General features: G+C 32.4%; 1 protein-coding gene across 1 annotated transcript in view; it reads left to right on the forward strand.

Moving 5' to 3' along the window:
• Mbd5 (methyl-CpG binding domain protein 5) overlaps nucleotides 1–16841 on the forward strand; it is a 402700-nt gene that overhangs the window by 140073 nt on the left and 245786 nt on the right. The window contains exon 4 of the mRNA XM_077802477.1: nucleotides 2053–2146. The gene's annotated coding sequence lies outside the window, so the exon portion shown is untranslated. The remainder of the gene's footprint in view (nucleotides 1–2052; nucleotides 2147–16841) is intronic.

The following is a 16841-nucleotide window of genomic DNA, read 5'->3' on the forward strand; positions in this document are numbered from 1 at the left end:
AAATAAGCCAAACTAAGAAAATCAAGGGTTGAATGTTTTCTATAATATATAAAAACTGGAGCAAAACAAGGGGAAAGGGGACAGGGTCAGATATCATAAAGATATAGAGATCGATGGAGTAGAAGGAGATCCAGAAATAGGAAAGATGGACCAGAAAGAGGAGGAAATGTGGAATGGATTTGACAAGATTACACTATGTACTTGTTTAAGTATACCACAGGGAGTTCCACCTTTAAGTATATCTATAAACACCAATTGACAGTAAATAAACAAATGAGTGAAAGGAAGACCAGTAGAGTAGAGGAAGTAGAATAGGGTGAAGGAGAAGGGGAGAAAAAGGAGGAATACTGGGGACTGAAGTGGAATAAATTAAATTCCATTCTTGTATGATTTGGTCAAAATGAATCCAACTATTATATATAATATAACTCTAATTTAATAATGAAAGAAAGAAAACTAAAAGAAGAAATATAAAATTAAAAGTAAAAAACTGTTTTTATAAATGCAAATAATAAGTCTAGTAATAGCTTTCACAAATGCTTAGAACACTGTTTTACAAGGAGAATAGGGGTACTGGGGATTGAACTCAAGGGCACTCAACCAGTGAGCCACATCCCCAACCCTATTTTGTATTTTGTTTAGAGACAGGGTCTCACTGAGTTGCTTAGCACCTTGCCTTTGCTGAGGTTGGCTTTGAACTCGAAATCCTCCTGTCTCAGCTTCCCACTGGGATTACAGGTGTGTGTTACCATGGCTGGCTAGTAGACCTGTTTTATAAAAACCAAGGATACCTGTAAAAAAAAAAAGAGAATCTGTGACCTCAGCCTATTTTTCACAAATCAGAATCTCAGGGTATGTCATGTGAGGGTCTATGTTTTGAAGTACTACATTTAATCCTTAAATGTCTTATAGTGAGATTTCCTGCAGCTACCAATTAGATCATGCTTGGATCCATGTACTGTCATGTATCACATGGTTGTTGGAGTATATTTGTGTATGTTTGTGTGTATGGTGAAATTTTTGAAGTCATTTTGTATATTTAATAGATTAACAAGTGTCAGTATCTCATAAACTTCTGTAGATGTTTTATAGAATTTAATGTCTTATTAAATATGTAGAAACTAAGCCAATAGTTCCTGTGAGATTGTTTCTCAACCAGAAGAAAAGATAACCTTCCTTAATTAACTTAAAAAAAAGAAAATCCTAGGTTGCTTAAAACATGCCTATAATTTCAGTGACTATGGAGGCACGGCAGGAGAATCTAAGTTTGAGGCCAGTCTCAGCAACTTAATGGATCCCTAAACAGCTTAGTGAGACTGTATCTCAAAATAAAAATGGCCAGAGATGGGGCTCAGTGTTTAACCACCTCTGGGTTCTATCCCTGGTACCAAAAAGAAAAAAAAAGAAAAGAAAAACTAGGACCTGACCCCGACTCTGTAATAATTAAATCAGAATATCTAAGAATCAACTGACTTAATTTATTTTTAAAGTGCCTGAAGTGCTTTCAGTGTATATCTGCAGCTAAGAAATAGAAATGTACACTAGTGATCAAAAAGAACAATGACGACACTAATTCAAGAATCATTTATGTTTGGCTTGAGAATCTGTAGTACTCAAAACCATATATTAAAGATACAACACAGTAGGGTTCCAATCCTTTTTCCTTAACTGCATTGTTAGGCAATAAAAATCGAGTTTTTAGGGCAAAAAACATTCTCTGAAAATTTTTCTCTTAAAGAGACCATTTCTGCTGTTTTTCTAAGTTGATGTAATGTGCTGAATGAGAAGTTTAAGTGATCAGGATATTCATGAGAACAGAATATTGAACTTGTTGATTTCCATTCTGATTTTGGTTCACATGTAATCAAGAATATATTTCTGTAATAACTTTGAACAAGGAAAGTATTTTCTATGGTGGGTCAACATTTATATAGGAGATTAGAATCTATGTATTTGTAATTACATTTATTTAAATTTTTTCAAAGATTTTCTCTTGTATTTATAATAAATGAAACTATATATAATTCACATTTTCTTATGCTTTTTTTCTAGATGATCCTTGGAGATGTCATTTTGTGCATATATGAAATAGATCTTGAAGGGTTTATGGTTTACAGACAAAATCTTTAGAAGTTAGACACTCAAGGTAAGTAATAACTAAAGCCTCATAAGTAATTTTATTAAAATTGTTAGGGTTATCTGATTATAATTTCAACTTGTAAATTTGCTTATTTTTTATCACTGGCCTAATCTAACTGACTCGCATCTATATTCATTTATATTCAGAAACAACTTTTATACCTTAATACCAACTTAACAGGAAGTATCCTATTTTGTTTATAATAACCAATTGATTAAAAATGACATGCTGTTATGGAAGGAGAAAACCAACTATAAATAATAATTGAAGTAGCTTCAATGAAACCCATGAACACATTTTGTAGAGTATAACTTGAAAAAATAAACCAAAACTACTGTCATCCACTGGTTTCTTTTTCTTTTATATATATGTGTGTGTATATATATATATGTATATACGTATATATTAATTATTATAATATTAGTTATTATACATGTGTTTGGACACAGTATCTTTATTTTATTTTTATGTGGTGCTAAGGATGGAACCAAGTGCCTCATGCATGCCAGGCGAGTGAGTGCTCTACCACTGATCCACAACTCCAGCCCCTTGTTTTCCTTTTAATGTATTTAATCAGTTCCTTTAAATACATTAAGAGTTTGTTCTTTGCCTACTCCAGAAAACCCTGTCATGCTTTCATGTACTCATGGTACCTCTGAATACCAGACCCCTTTTCATTATTTCATGACTTCTCAAAGATCTTTCCTCACCTGGCGTATCCTGTTACTCCATGTGTTCTGTCATGCCTTCTGTGACTGCTTATATGCTTTCATTACTATACATTTCAGACTACATTTTGATAACATTTCCAGTGTGATACAAGGGGTACAAACCTCATAAAAGGTACGTTAAATAATTGTTTGCCAGATGGGGACAATGAAAGTCCAGAAAGTATGTGGCCTATAAATGGGACACTCCTATTCAGCTCTAGGATTCTTGCTGAGTGGAAATGAGAGGCTGCAAAATCAAACCTTATTTTCTTTTCCCAAAGAAACCAGAAGTTCGGATTTAAAAACCTTAATATTTCAATAACAGTGTAAGATTTTGTCTTTGAAAAAATCCAATTTTGCCACTGTGTGAACCCAGTAAAACAGTTTATGGCCTCTGGTGCAGTTTCTTTTTTCCTTTGTTCTATTTTTCTTTATTCTTTTAGAGTACAAGTACTTCAAGTCTATTTTATTCCTCTTTAATTCATGGTTATCAGCTTAGTGATTTTGCTACTTTTCTGTGATGAATGTTATTGTCATAAATTATTTTATTTTAAAAAATAAGTCATATTACTTATTTCTAATTCATTTCCATAGTTATATATTATATCGTAAATTGGTTACTTTGAACAGCTATTTAAATGTTTTTTGAATTATAATGATTAGATAAGTGTAAATCAGATCCTTCTGATTAAAAAAAAATGTAATGGACCTTTTTGCACAGAGAGGAAATATAGTTTATCACACTTCTCAGTTCATGACACACTGTTATTATTGGTCATGAAAATCATCTCAGATTCTCTTACTCCCATCTCCAGTAGTTTCCTCTGACCATAGGAAACCATTTTCATATGATATTCTAAAATAATATTAATTGTAGCATTCTTTTTTTGTTTGTATTTTCATATAAGTATTATTGTGTATTTTAGGATATCTTTTTTAATATTTATTTTTTAATTTTAGTTGTCAATACCTTTATTTTTTTTTAATGTGGTGCTAAGAATCGAACCTAGGGCCTCCCATGCGCTGGGTGAGCGCTCTACCACTGCACCACAACTCCAGCCCCTATTTTACAATATCTTTATATAAAAAATGTCAAATTAATATAAAGAAAATAGAATAATATTATGAAATGTCATGTGCCTATCTTTCAACTTCAACAGTTATCCTCTAGCATTTGAGTGTGTCTCACCCATCTGTTTCCTTTTCCCTTCCCAATTTTTATACCTAAAATGTAAATATGCATAAGTGGTATTGTTCCTTCTCTCAAATTGCATATTCATATACTTTATTCATTTTTTTCATTTGGGTCCCTGTATCTTGATTAATATGTTGTAGGTATTTGTTATATAAGCTAGATATTAATTTCCTGTTATTTTTAGATATGAAAAAAGTCTCCATGCTTCAACTTTTTACTTTTATGCATTATACTTTTTAAATAGACACCCAGCTTTTGAATATTAAATTAATTGTACTGTATCTCAGTCTATTTTCTATTTTATTTAACATTATGTTTAAACATTTATTTATGTTTCTGTGTTTACATTGCTTGTAATGGTCGCATAGTATTTCATGGTTGATAGCTGTCCTGTTTTAACTGTCCATTTTTCCCAATGAATATCACCCAAGTTGTTTCCAATTCCCTGTTGTCACAAACAATACCATTGATGAACATGCTCATACTTATCCTATCATGGGACTTTGCAAAGATTTCTTTGGAATATATTCCCAGAAGCAGAATTGCTAGATGATGGGATATATGTTTATGCATAAATTGACAAAATCCTATCAGATGTTCCCTCAGAAAAATGGTTCAGTCCATACTCCCAGTAGCCTCTTCATTCCTGCAAACCATTAGCATTATCTAGCTCTCTTTTGTTTTCAGTCTAATATGTGTCATTTTATAACTCATTGTTTTAATTTGAGTTCTTTTATCACTGTTGAGTTTGAGACTCTCTTTATATATTTGTCTGCCTTTTAAGGCTTCTTCTGAAATTGCTTATTTATAGTCTTTATTCATTTTTTCATCTGGGTTCCTATATCTTAATTATTATGTTGTGGGAATTTGCTATGTAGGCTATATATTAATTTCCTATTAGTTGAGATATAAAACAAATTTATTTCCATCCTTAAACTTTTAAATTTTATGCATCATGCTCTTTAAATAGATACCTAGATTTCATATATTTAATTAAAATATTTTTATATCTATTGCTGTCATAGAAATGCTACTGAGTTTTTTGAAGTGGTTCTTAGTTCCAACAACTTTGCTGAACCCTAGTAGTAGTAGTAGTAGTAGTAGTAGTAGTAGTAATAGTAGTAGTAGTAGTAGTAGCAGCAGCAGCAGTATAGTAATAATACCAGAGATTGAACCCAGGGGTGTTTAACCAGTGAGCCACATCCCCAGTCCTTTTTATATTTTAAGACAGAGGGCTGGGGATGTGGCTCAAGCGGTAGCGCGCTCGCCTGGCATGCGTGCGGCCCGGGTTCGATCCTCAGCACCACATACCAACAAAGATGTTGTGTCCGCCGAGAACTAAAAAAAAAATAAATGTTAAAAATTCTCTCTCTCTCTCTCTCCCCTCTCTCACTCTCTCTTTAAAAAAAAAAAAAAAGACAGAGTCTCTCTAAGTTTCATAGAGCCTCACTAGGTAGTTTAGGCTGGCTTTGAACTCGAAATCCTCCTGCCTCAGCCTGCCAAGTTGCTGAGATTACAGGTCTGTACCACCACACCCAGCTGAAATCTATTCTTTTTTCCAAGAGAAATGATTATATCACTTTGTTAATAATGACAGTTTTCTTTCCACCTTTCCCATTATAATACCCATTTTTTTTTTCTTTTTTCTATTCTTTTGGTTAGTTTCTTTGGAACTATTTTGCAGTAGTAGTATAATTGAAGCATCTTCATCTCATGGTTTCTCAATTAATTATAATATTCAGTGAAGGTTTCTATATGTAACTTTTACCTAATTAAGAAAGGTTCTTCTATTTCTAGTTCTTTAAACAGTCTTATTATAAATAGCTCTAGAATCTTATCAAATGTTTTATGATACATACATTCAAATAAAATAATTATATGATATTTATCTTATCATGCATTACTGTTGTGAGTTGTGGATAGAACTTCTAATGTTAAATCATTTATGCATTTTTAGTTTACATCATGATGTAATATTTTTATGCATTGTTGTGCTTTGTTAAGAAATATTGAGAGTTTTGAAATCTACATACTTAAGTGACATGCACGATAATTTTGTTTCTTATACGATATAATAACTAAGATGACATTAACCTTATAAAATGAAATGGGCAGGTTTTGCTCTTTTTATGTTCCTGGAATAACTTTAAAAAGTAGGAATTTACAATTTATTTAATATGTCTTATAACTCAGAGATAAAACTATCTGGCATTTTTGTGAAATAGATGTCTTTGACTACTATATTCATCTTTAGTGCTTATTGTTCTATTTACTTTTTTTTCTCAGCTTCTTCCACTCCCCTTTGAGTATTGATGGCAGCTGATGTTCTTTCTTCAGGAGGGTATAGCTCAGAAGCAGTTCCCTTTGAGTGAAAAAATTACCTAGGTGATCTCAGTCCCCACATCCAACAAAATGATCACCACCTTATGGACTGACCAGGAATTTGGTGTCCTAATCCTGACTAAGGGGCTCTGATTTACCCATTCTTGTTTGACTTAAATTATTGGTGTCATATACCATAATTAATCTTGCACTACAATATTTTTCTGCATCTCTATAACAAGAAACAGGTTAATAATGCCATAGATTTTCTTATATCTTTTACTGTTGTCTTGCTTTGAGTTACAAGTAAAAGATAAATATTTTTTAAAATAATAAGTTGGGCGTCATGTGCAAAGAAGTGTGTGTTCAGGAAAATATTAGCAATTATCTTACGTACTCTCCTTTAGAATGTGTGCCAAATTGCAGTTAATTAGAGGATTTACACTTCATATTCTGAGTTTGAACCTGATAGCAACCATGTAACTTCAATACAAAAATTCAAGGTATTTCCATTTCAAAAAGAAAAAAAAAGCAGTATTATAAGCATGACATTCACAGACACTCTAATAAAAACAGAGAGTCAATAAGCATAGTTATAATCTTATACATTTGAATGTGTTTCTGGCATCTTAAACATTTCGATTTTCCCATATTTTTTCATTACTTCTTTTTAACACTTTCTTATTAAATAACAAACCTTGATATTTATATATCTTCCCAAAAAAGATTCTTGTACATCTAACATGACTTTGTCTCTTTTTACTTTCTCTTACCCCTCATATTGCTGTTATCTACTTTCAATTTTTAACTGCTATGCTCATATTTTCTTCTCTTTTCATTTTGTTAGCTATTGTAAAAGACTGCCAAGATATTTTATTGTGGCAGTCCGGCTGCAGCAAAATAACCAGGGGGGGGGGGGTGACGCGGAACTTGTGTACATTGATACAACAGGAGTGGGAGCCCTTTATTGTAGGACAGGAGGGGTATATATACATTCCACACAGCTCATCTTAATTAACATAAACTAGATACAGTAGTCAACCCATAATGAATCTCCACACTTAATGGCTCGCTGGCATTACTTCACAAACCACTCCCTCTGACAAAATGCCAGGCGCCATCTTGACTTGTTTACAGAACCTAACATTTTACCAGTATTACTTAATACTTTTTTAAGTATCTTATTTGTTTCTATTTGAGTGGTTTCATCAAAAACTATGTTCTGAGACTTTGTATGCTCAAAAATATATTATTATATCCTCACATTTGAATAAATGCATAGCAATATGTAAAATTCAGGGTTTTAATATTTTTCCCCTGAATACTGAAAATCTATTCTCTCTTTGTCCTATTTATCCCCATTATTTCTTCAAATATGTTCTTCCTTATATTTTTATTTGTTTGAGTTTCTAGTTATTAAAATGTTAGCAAGCCTATCCATTAGCCTTATTTTACATTTTCCTTTGTCTTCTCTTTAGTCCTGAAGATTTTCTGAAACAAGTCTTCAAATTTACTAATTTATTCCTCATTTTGATTCTACTTATCTAATCTTATCCTTCAAGTGTGTTTCTCAGAACTAATATTTCTGTTTCCCTATTTGTCCTTCTGTTCTTACTACATTTTGTTAATTTGTTCCTTTTTCTATTTTAGTATGTTTATTAAGCTAATTTTAAAATCTTGGACCATCAGATCTGTCTGCTTCTCGTAGAATTTGTAATTCCAATATGTTTTTATTCTTTGAAAATAGATGTGTTCCTTAAATGTTTTGATATTTCAACCTGTAAGGTTATTTCACCCTGGGGATATTGGCTACTCTGGCAGCTCATATAGTTCAACTGGTCATTGTTTTTCTTAGAGATGTAAGATACTAGGGAAAGACCAGCACCTAGACTGTGTCATTCTCAGTGAGCTCAACAAAATGATATCTCAGGTCTGTGGTCATCATCTCCCCAACCCAACCAGAGAGAAACAGCACCAAACTCTGGTGGTATAATTCATCAGCTATATGGCTTGGTAGGAAAAGGCAGAAAAATTGCTACCTAAACTTAGTTACTCCCCACCTGTTTTTATACACTCCTTATAAGCATTCTGTTTACTCCAAGGACAATTGGACAGTAGTCTTGGGTGGATACAGATGTGGAAAATGAAGTATTTATCTCAGGTCAGTAGGAATCAAAAGCAGTACTCCAATAGTTCATTTTCTCTTTGTCCTCCCACAGCCTTAGAAGGGCTACCCCTTGCCCTAGAATCTCACTTTCAAAGGCCCAAATTACCAGTCTAACACCTTTATCATTTCCAAATAGTCTTCCCAACACCCTATATTCCCTAAGAATTTTTCATTTACTATTTTTTGTTTGTTTATTTAGTACCAGGGGTATTTAACCACTAAGGCACATTCCAAGCCCCTCTTTATTTTTTATTTTGAGACAAGTCTTGTTAAGTTGCTTAGGGCCTCACTAAGTTTCTGAGACTGGCTTTGAGCTTGTGATCTTCCTGATTCAGCCTCTCAAGTATTTCCTTTTCCTTATTAGTTGCCCTGTTCTCTTTATAGTTCCTTCTCGAGTTGGTATTTAGAAAGTGAACCACGAGTTGTACTAGTCCACTATCTTGGTATAATCTTTCTGGAGGAATCTCTAGCAAAAGTTGTAAATATGTATGTACCCTTTGACCTAGTGACCACATTTCTGGAAATTTCTCCTAAATGTATTATCAAAAATTATTTAATCATGATATTGGAAAACAAATGCCTAACACTGGGGGTCAATTAAATAAATTATATTAATATAAAAAACTATTCTGAGTAATATAATATTATATTTTTATAAAAATATCCCTATACACACACAGTCACCAAAATATAATACAGCTTATCTTATAGGATGAAATGATGGCTGAATATATTTTTGCTGTCCTTATTTGCATTTTATTTAATTTCTACAGTAACTGTGTATTGCTTTGTACCCCAAATTAGTGGGCAAACAAATAGTTATATATATTTAAGAAAGCAGAAGTACTTGGAATGCAGTGATGTAGAATTTCTAAGCATTTAGTGTATGTTTTTCTTCACCATTTGTACAATAGATTTTTTGCCAAAAGTTTGAAATCAAGGGAAAAATTGAAAATATTGGTTTATATAATTTTCATTACCTTGTCAAAGTAAGGAAAATAGTTCAACTGGTCATTGTTTTTCTTAGAGATGTAAGGTATAATGGATATCACAGTAAATCATACCGTTATTTTCTGTTTCTGATTACTTAAAAATGAAAAAAAATGTATTTTCCATTATTCTTCTATTTTAATGTTTTTTCCTTAAATATGTAAGATGTATTAGCTGTTTCATACTCTTTTCTAATTATATTATTGCTTTCATTTAATGCTCTTTTACTATTGACTGTCTCTTGGTTTGGGGTCATATTTTGCTACTTTTTCACAGTCTTAAAATTATGGACCAGGTGAGTTTATAAGGTAATCTTTATATGTGGCGATTTCATATTTGCATATCTCTAGTAAAGTACTTTTCAAATTATAATTAGTTCTTTTCCTCCTTGTGACCAACTATGACATCCTTAGGAAGAAAGTATTATATATGTTCTGTGGTTTGAGTATAGTTTGCACCATGAAAATTCATCTTAAGGCTTGATCCCCAGTGTGACAGTGTTGGTAGGCCCATCAGTCTCTTCATATGCCAGCCTCCCTTTCTACTTTTCTGCAGTATTGTGGTACAGCTAGGGGTCCCAGCACCATGCTGCTTGAACTTTTTAACCTTCAGAATCATACATTTCTTTACCACAGGTATTGTGTTATATCAACAAAATGGACTTAGAGATATGTCTTCTTGATCATGTATCGTCCTTTATGTAACACAGAGAATATTAGGACCAGCAGAATATACTTAGAGCTGGCAGTTAGAACATTTTACTTTTAGTAAAATTCTATAGTGAAAGAGAGGATAAAGAATTAGTGAAAGGAAACAAAATGTGTCACAATCCTTTCATGGAATTTGTCAACAAGATGATAGATGCAGCAACATGGAGAAAAAATTTTACATGACCCTGAACATTACCAAAATCAAATTGGCCTCAAAAGAGAAACTAAAATAGCTGAAAAGAAAGAGTATTCAAGTTAAAACAAAGAGTATTCAAGTTAAAATAAAGAATTATGATTATTAAATAGCAGAATAGTAGTATAGTTTGAGGAAAGTCAGCTGCCATTTTTATTCCTTTAAAATTTTTTACCATATTGAGAACATATACAGAAAGCCAGGTGGAAATACAACTAAATCAGACATTTGTAATGTCCAGTATCTAGCCTAGTGAGGAAATCCAAGCCACATGAGAGGCCACAGTGACATCATGCACTTTGCATAGGGCATCTCATGACTGTGTTCCATGGAAAATAACTTAGAAATCTTTCTACAAGTCATTGTTTTAATTGCCATGTATTTTATTAATAAACCATGTTTCCATTCATTCTTCTGTGCTTGAACATTTAGTGTGTGTACCACATTTTGCTCTTATATATGTTTTAGTATTTGCTTTCTTTAAATTATTTCCTTAGGCTCTTTTCTTTGGAATGTAATTACTGCACCATAGCATTTGAAATTTTTAATGACTATACTTTTTAAAAATTAAAAAATTTTACATTGTCAATACATATTTTGTTTGATTCTTCAAAGATTTCAGAGCTATTCCCTTTCTTCCTTTGTTTCTTTCTAAAATATAAAAACTTACAAATTTCTACCTAGATTTAGTCATTTTTAATTGCCTTCATGTGTATACACATGCACAAATGCACATTTACATTATTTTTAAAATATTTTATATGGTACCAAGTCATTTTTTAAACATTTTTTTTTGTTTAATTTGTTGATGGAACTTTATTTTTATTTATTTATATGTGGTACTAAGAATTGAACCCAGTGCATCACACATGCTAGTCAAGCATTCCACATACTGACCTACAACTCCAGCCCTGCACATGTATATTATATCCCACATGTTTATGACCACAGTCCCCTGGGGTTTCATGGTCCTGGGACAGCTCTGCCACTGAATATTTAGATTTTGTTTTTTTAGTGTCTCCATGCTTCAGCTTTCTCTATAAGATGGGAAAACAAATATTCATCTGAGGCTTTGCAAGGAGTAAATGAAATAAAGTTATAAATCATTTGGCTGGGTTTTATGTATTATTTTTTTAAATACTCAACTCTGAGGAAATCTAGGTTTTTTCATATAAACTGTTATGGTTTCATTGTGTTTGTAATTTTTCATAAATGTTAGATATAAAAGCTTTATTTTACTTTTCTCATTGTCATTTTCCTTTTTATATTTTGATTTTGTTGTTTAAAATTTCAAATGTTTAATCCGGGACAATGGTGCACACCTGTAATCCCAGCTCTTCAGGAGGCTAAAACAGAAGGATCATGAGTTTGAGGGATACCTGGGAAACAGCTATTCTCTGTCTCAAAGATAAAAAATTAAAAAGGCTGGGAATGTTTAGAGCTATGTATACTGACTGTTTGGAGAACCCTGACTGATACATTGTTTCCTCATACTAGTTTTCTTAAGGAAAGGAAAGCATCATATCTTATTGTGACCTCTGCACATAGTATAGTTCGTAGCATGTTGCTTTCTCTAAAGAATATTATAGAATAGCTGGAAGATAATTTTATAATAATTATAATAAATTTATTATAATAATATAATAAATTATTATATATATTTTTCCCTGTTCTGGGTAGTGACACAGGGCTGCTTTATTGCTGATATATATCTCCACCACTTTTTATTTCTTATTTTGAGACAGGGTCTTACTAAATTGCTAAAAATGGTCTTGAACTTGCCTCAGCTTCCCTAGTCTTTGGGATTATAGGCATGCATTACTGCACCCATTAAAAAAAAAAAAGAAATTCCATGAAATTCTTTATCATCCTCCTTCTATAACATATTTTCTATGAGTGTCTTCTCTAAAGAAAAGCTGTCATAGGCAATGTACAAAGTATGACTAAGTGGTGAAGTGATTTGACCTTTAAACAACCTATATCATGTCATCTAAATGAATGTTACAGTCTGTAATCTTCTTAGGAAACTTGGTTTTTCTTATATTAGGATTCCCTAATATTTTGTACATCCTTTTGTAGAATTGCATTCTGAGCATAAAATGCATTATTTGAACTATATTAATAGTTTCCTCAACTTTTGTAAACCTTTGCTCGCACAATACCTCTCAATAAGACCTATTCTGACCATTCTGTGTTATTTTATCTTATCAAAAAGAGTTTGAATTTTCAGAGGTTTTGGGATTGTTTTTTGTTTGTTTTTGTTTTTTTGAGATGAGTTTTTGCTGTAATCCTCAGGCTGGCCTTAAACTCCAAGGCTCAAGGGATCCTCCTGCCTCAGTCTCCACATAGGCTGGAGCAACTGTTATACCCTGTTGCTGAACATTCATTTTTTTCCTCTACATTTTTATGGGTGCCTTGTAGTTGTACATATTGCTGAGATTTGTGGGTATATATTTGCAAATAATATAGCAATATAATTTGACCAACGTCTACTCCCCAGCATCTCCTCCTCCCTCCTTATCTGTCACCCCTTCATCCCCTTCCTCTACTCAATCTCCCTTTGTTTTTTTATTTTTCCAATATTTTTTAGTTGTTGATGGACCTTTATATTATTTATTTGTATGTGGTGCTGAGAATTGAACCCAGTGATTGAACCCACACATTCTAGGCAAGCGTTCTTCCACTGAGCTACAACATCAGCTCTTCTTTGGTTTTTAAGAGATCCACCCCCACTCTATCTATGCCATATTTTCTTTATCTGTTCATCCATTGATGGACATCTAGACTCAAGTCATCATTTGGCTATTGTGAATTGTGCTGCTATAAACATGAATATGCATGTATTGCCTTAGTAAGATGACTTTAATTCTCCAGGGTAAATATCGAGAAATGGTATAACTAGGCCATATGATTGTCCCATTCCTAGTCTTTTAAGGAACCTCTATACTGATTTCTATAATGGTTGTACTAATTTACAATCCCTCCAATAGTGTAAAAGTGTTCCTTTTTCTCTACATTCTCTCCAGCCTTTATTTTATTTTTATTATTGATGATTGCCATTCTGACTGGTGTGAGATGAAATTTCAATGTAATTTTGATTTGCATCTCCCTAATTGCTAATGATGTTGAACATTTTTTATGTAATTGTTGGCCAATTATTTCTTTTTTTGAGAAGTTTCTGTTTAACTTGTTTGCCTATTTATTAATTGGATCGTTTGATTTTTTTTATTCTAAAGTTTTTTGACCTCTGTATACATTCTAGATATTAATCCTCTGTAAATAGAATAGCTAGCAAGATTTTTTCCACATTCTGTGGATTCTTTCTTCGCATTCATAATTGTTTCTTTTGCTGTGCAAAAGCTTTTTGACTTGATGCAGTACCACTTGTCAACTCTTGACATTATATTTCCTCAACTATAGGGGTCGTATTAAGAAAGTTATTGTTGGGCTGGGGATGTGGCTCAAGCGGTAGCGCGCTCGCCTGGCATGCGTGCGGCCCGGGTTCGATCCTCAGCACCACATACCAACAAAAGATGTTGTGTCTGCCGAGAACTAAAAAATAAATATTAAAAATTCTCTCTCTCTCTCTCTCTCTCTCTCTCTCTCTCTCTCTCTCCTCTCTCCTCTCTCACTCTCTCTTTAAAAAAAAAAAAAAAGAAAGTTATTGTTTGTATCTAAAAGCTGGAGTGTTAAATCTACTTTTCTTTAAGGAATTGCATAGTTTCTGGTCTATTCTAAGGTTTTAATCCATTTTAAGTTGATTTTTGTGTAGGGTGAGAGATAAGGCTCTAGATTAATTATTTTACATTGGATAACCAGTTGTCCTAGCACAATTTGTTAAAAAGGCTGCCATGTGCGGTGAATGTTTTTGTCACCTTTGTCAATGATCTATTCTGTATCATTAGTACATGTGTCAGTTTTTATGCTAGTACCATGTAGTTTTTGCTACCGTAGCTCTATAGTATAATTGTAAATAAGGTATTGTGATGCTTCCAGCATTGCTTTAGTATTCTGGGTCTTTTATTCTTCTAAATGAATTTTATTACTCTTTTTATTCTAGTTCTATGAAGAATGTCATTGATATTTTGATGGGTATTGCACTGAATCTTTATATTGCTTTTTGTAGTATGGCAATTTTGACAATATTAATGCTCCCTATTCATGAACACTTGAGGTGTTTCCATCTTCTAGAAGGTCTTATTCAGTTCCTTTCTTCATGTTCAATAAGAACTATAGTTGTCACTGTAGAGGTCTTTCACCTCCTTGGTTAGATTCATTTCGAGGTATTTAAAAAAATTTCTTTTATGATATTGATAATGGAATTATTTTTCTGACTTCTTTCTCAGCAAATTCATTGTTGGTATATAGAAAAGGTATTGATTTCTGTAGGTTGATTTTGTAACCTGCTACTTTGCCAAATTTGTTTATTAGCTCTAGCAGTTCTTCTTTCCAGTTTTTATACTTTTATTTCCTTCTTTTGCCTAATTGTTTTAGGGAACTTTTAGCACCATATTAACTAGAAGTGGTAAAAATGGACATCCTTGTCTTGTCCCAGATTTTAAAGGAAATGCTTTCATTTCTTCTCCATTTACTATGAGGTTAGTTTTGGTTTTTCATATATAAGGTAGGTTCCCTATATCCCTGGTTGTTCAATGTTCTTATCATGAATGGTTGCTAAATTTTGTCTAAGGCCTTCTCTGTGTCTATTGACATTATTAAGTGATTTTTGTCCTTAATTTTGTTTATGTGATGAATTACATTTATTAATTTGCATTTATTTAACCATCCTTGCCTCTGGAATAAAACCAAATTGATCATGATGTACAATCTTCTTAATCTGTTGTTGAACATGATTTGCTATTATTTTATTAAGTATTTTTTCATCTAAGTTCATCAGGGATATTGGTCTATAGTTTCCTTTCCTCTATGTGTCCTTATCTGGTTTTGGTATGAGTGTGATACTGGCTTCATAGAATGAATTTGGAAGTGTTCCATTCCTTTCTATTATGTGGAATAATTCGAGGATTATTGGCATTAGTTAAAAGATTAAAGATTTGATAGAATGCATCTGAGAAACTATCTAGTCCTATTCTTTTCTTTGTTTAAAGGGTTTTGACTAGTGCTTCTATCTCATTACAAATTGTTGGTTTGTTTAGGTTTTCTATGTACTATGTACTCTTAATTCAGTTTTGGCAGATTGTATTGGTTTAGAAATGTTTCCATTTGTTCCAGGTTTTCCAGTTTATTGGAGTATAAATTCTCAAAATAGTCCCTTATGATCTGCTGGATTTCTGAGATGGCTGTGGTGATTTCTCCTTTTTCATCTCTAATTTTATTAATTTAGGTTTTCCCCCTTTTTCTTTGGTTAGTTTAATCAATCCTTTGTATTGTTTTTTTATTCTCAAGTTCATAGATTTCAGCTCTGAGCTTAAATGTGTCCTTCCTTATACTGGTTTGGGAATTGGTTTGTTCTTCTTTTTCAAGAGAGTTGAGATGCATCATTAGGTTATTTGTTTGGGCTGATCAATCTATTTTAAAATGCAACCCCTCCGTTATCTTCCATTTTCCCCCCATAACTTAAATTTTTTATGCATTATGACTTCTACTATTTATTGGCGGCCCATGCTAAACACAAAATAATACCAAGACATTGAAGCAGGATTTTTTAGACACTTTCTCAAAAAGTTTTAGACTTCAAAATCTCAGTTTTTATAAAAATGTATCATTTCAAGTGAGTATTAATCAAACTAAAGTTGTTTTCAAACAAAAATGTGATCTCACTTTACTAGAGCAGAAATGACATATACATGTACTGGTGAGTTCTAAAAATACTTACTAGCATATAATTAGGGAAAACTATAAAGTTTCTAAAGAAGGTCTTCTATCTAAACAAAAGTATATTTGTGTACCAGCTATTGGCAAAAGATTGTTCTAGGAGCTGGCAGAAACAATAAAGTCCTCATAGAGTTACTACTTTAATGGGAAAGATAAAACAACATACAAATAATTACAGAATGTAATTTCAAAAAGTGACATGTTCTAAGTAGAAAAATAAAGTATAGTAAGTAAATAGAGGGTGATAGAAAAGTAAAAATTCTATTTTAGATAAGGTGGTTAGGGAAGACGTTCCTAAGGAAATAATATTTAAGGAGAAATCTCTTGAATGATGAAAAATGATAAGCCATGTCGGAAAGAAGAGTGGCAAGAAAATGAAGCAGCAGTTGAAAATCCTCTTGGGTCAGGAAAAGCTAATTGACATAGCTTAGAAATCTACTATGCTGGTGTAGAAAAAGCAAGGGAAAGAATGGTCTGAAATGAAACTGCAGAGATTGGAAGGGTCAGATATATAAGGATCCTATAGATCATATTAAGGAATTTAAATTTTAAATTTAATTTTAACTGTGAAGAGAAGCC

Source organism: Urocitellus parryii, chromosome 1, assembly GCF_045843805.1.
Source record: "Urocitellus parryii isolate mUroPar1 chromosome 1, mUroPar1.hap1, whole genome shotgun sequence".
Classification (NCBI taxonomy): Eukaryota; Metazoa; Chordata; class Mammalia; order Rodentia; family Sciuridae; genus Urocitellus; species Urocitellus parryii.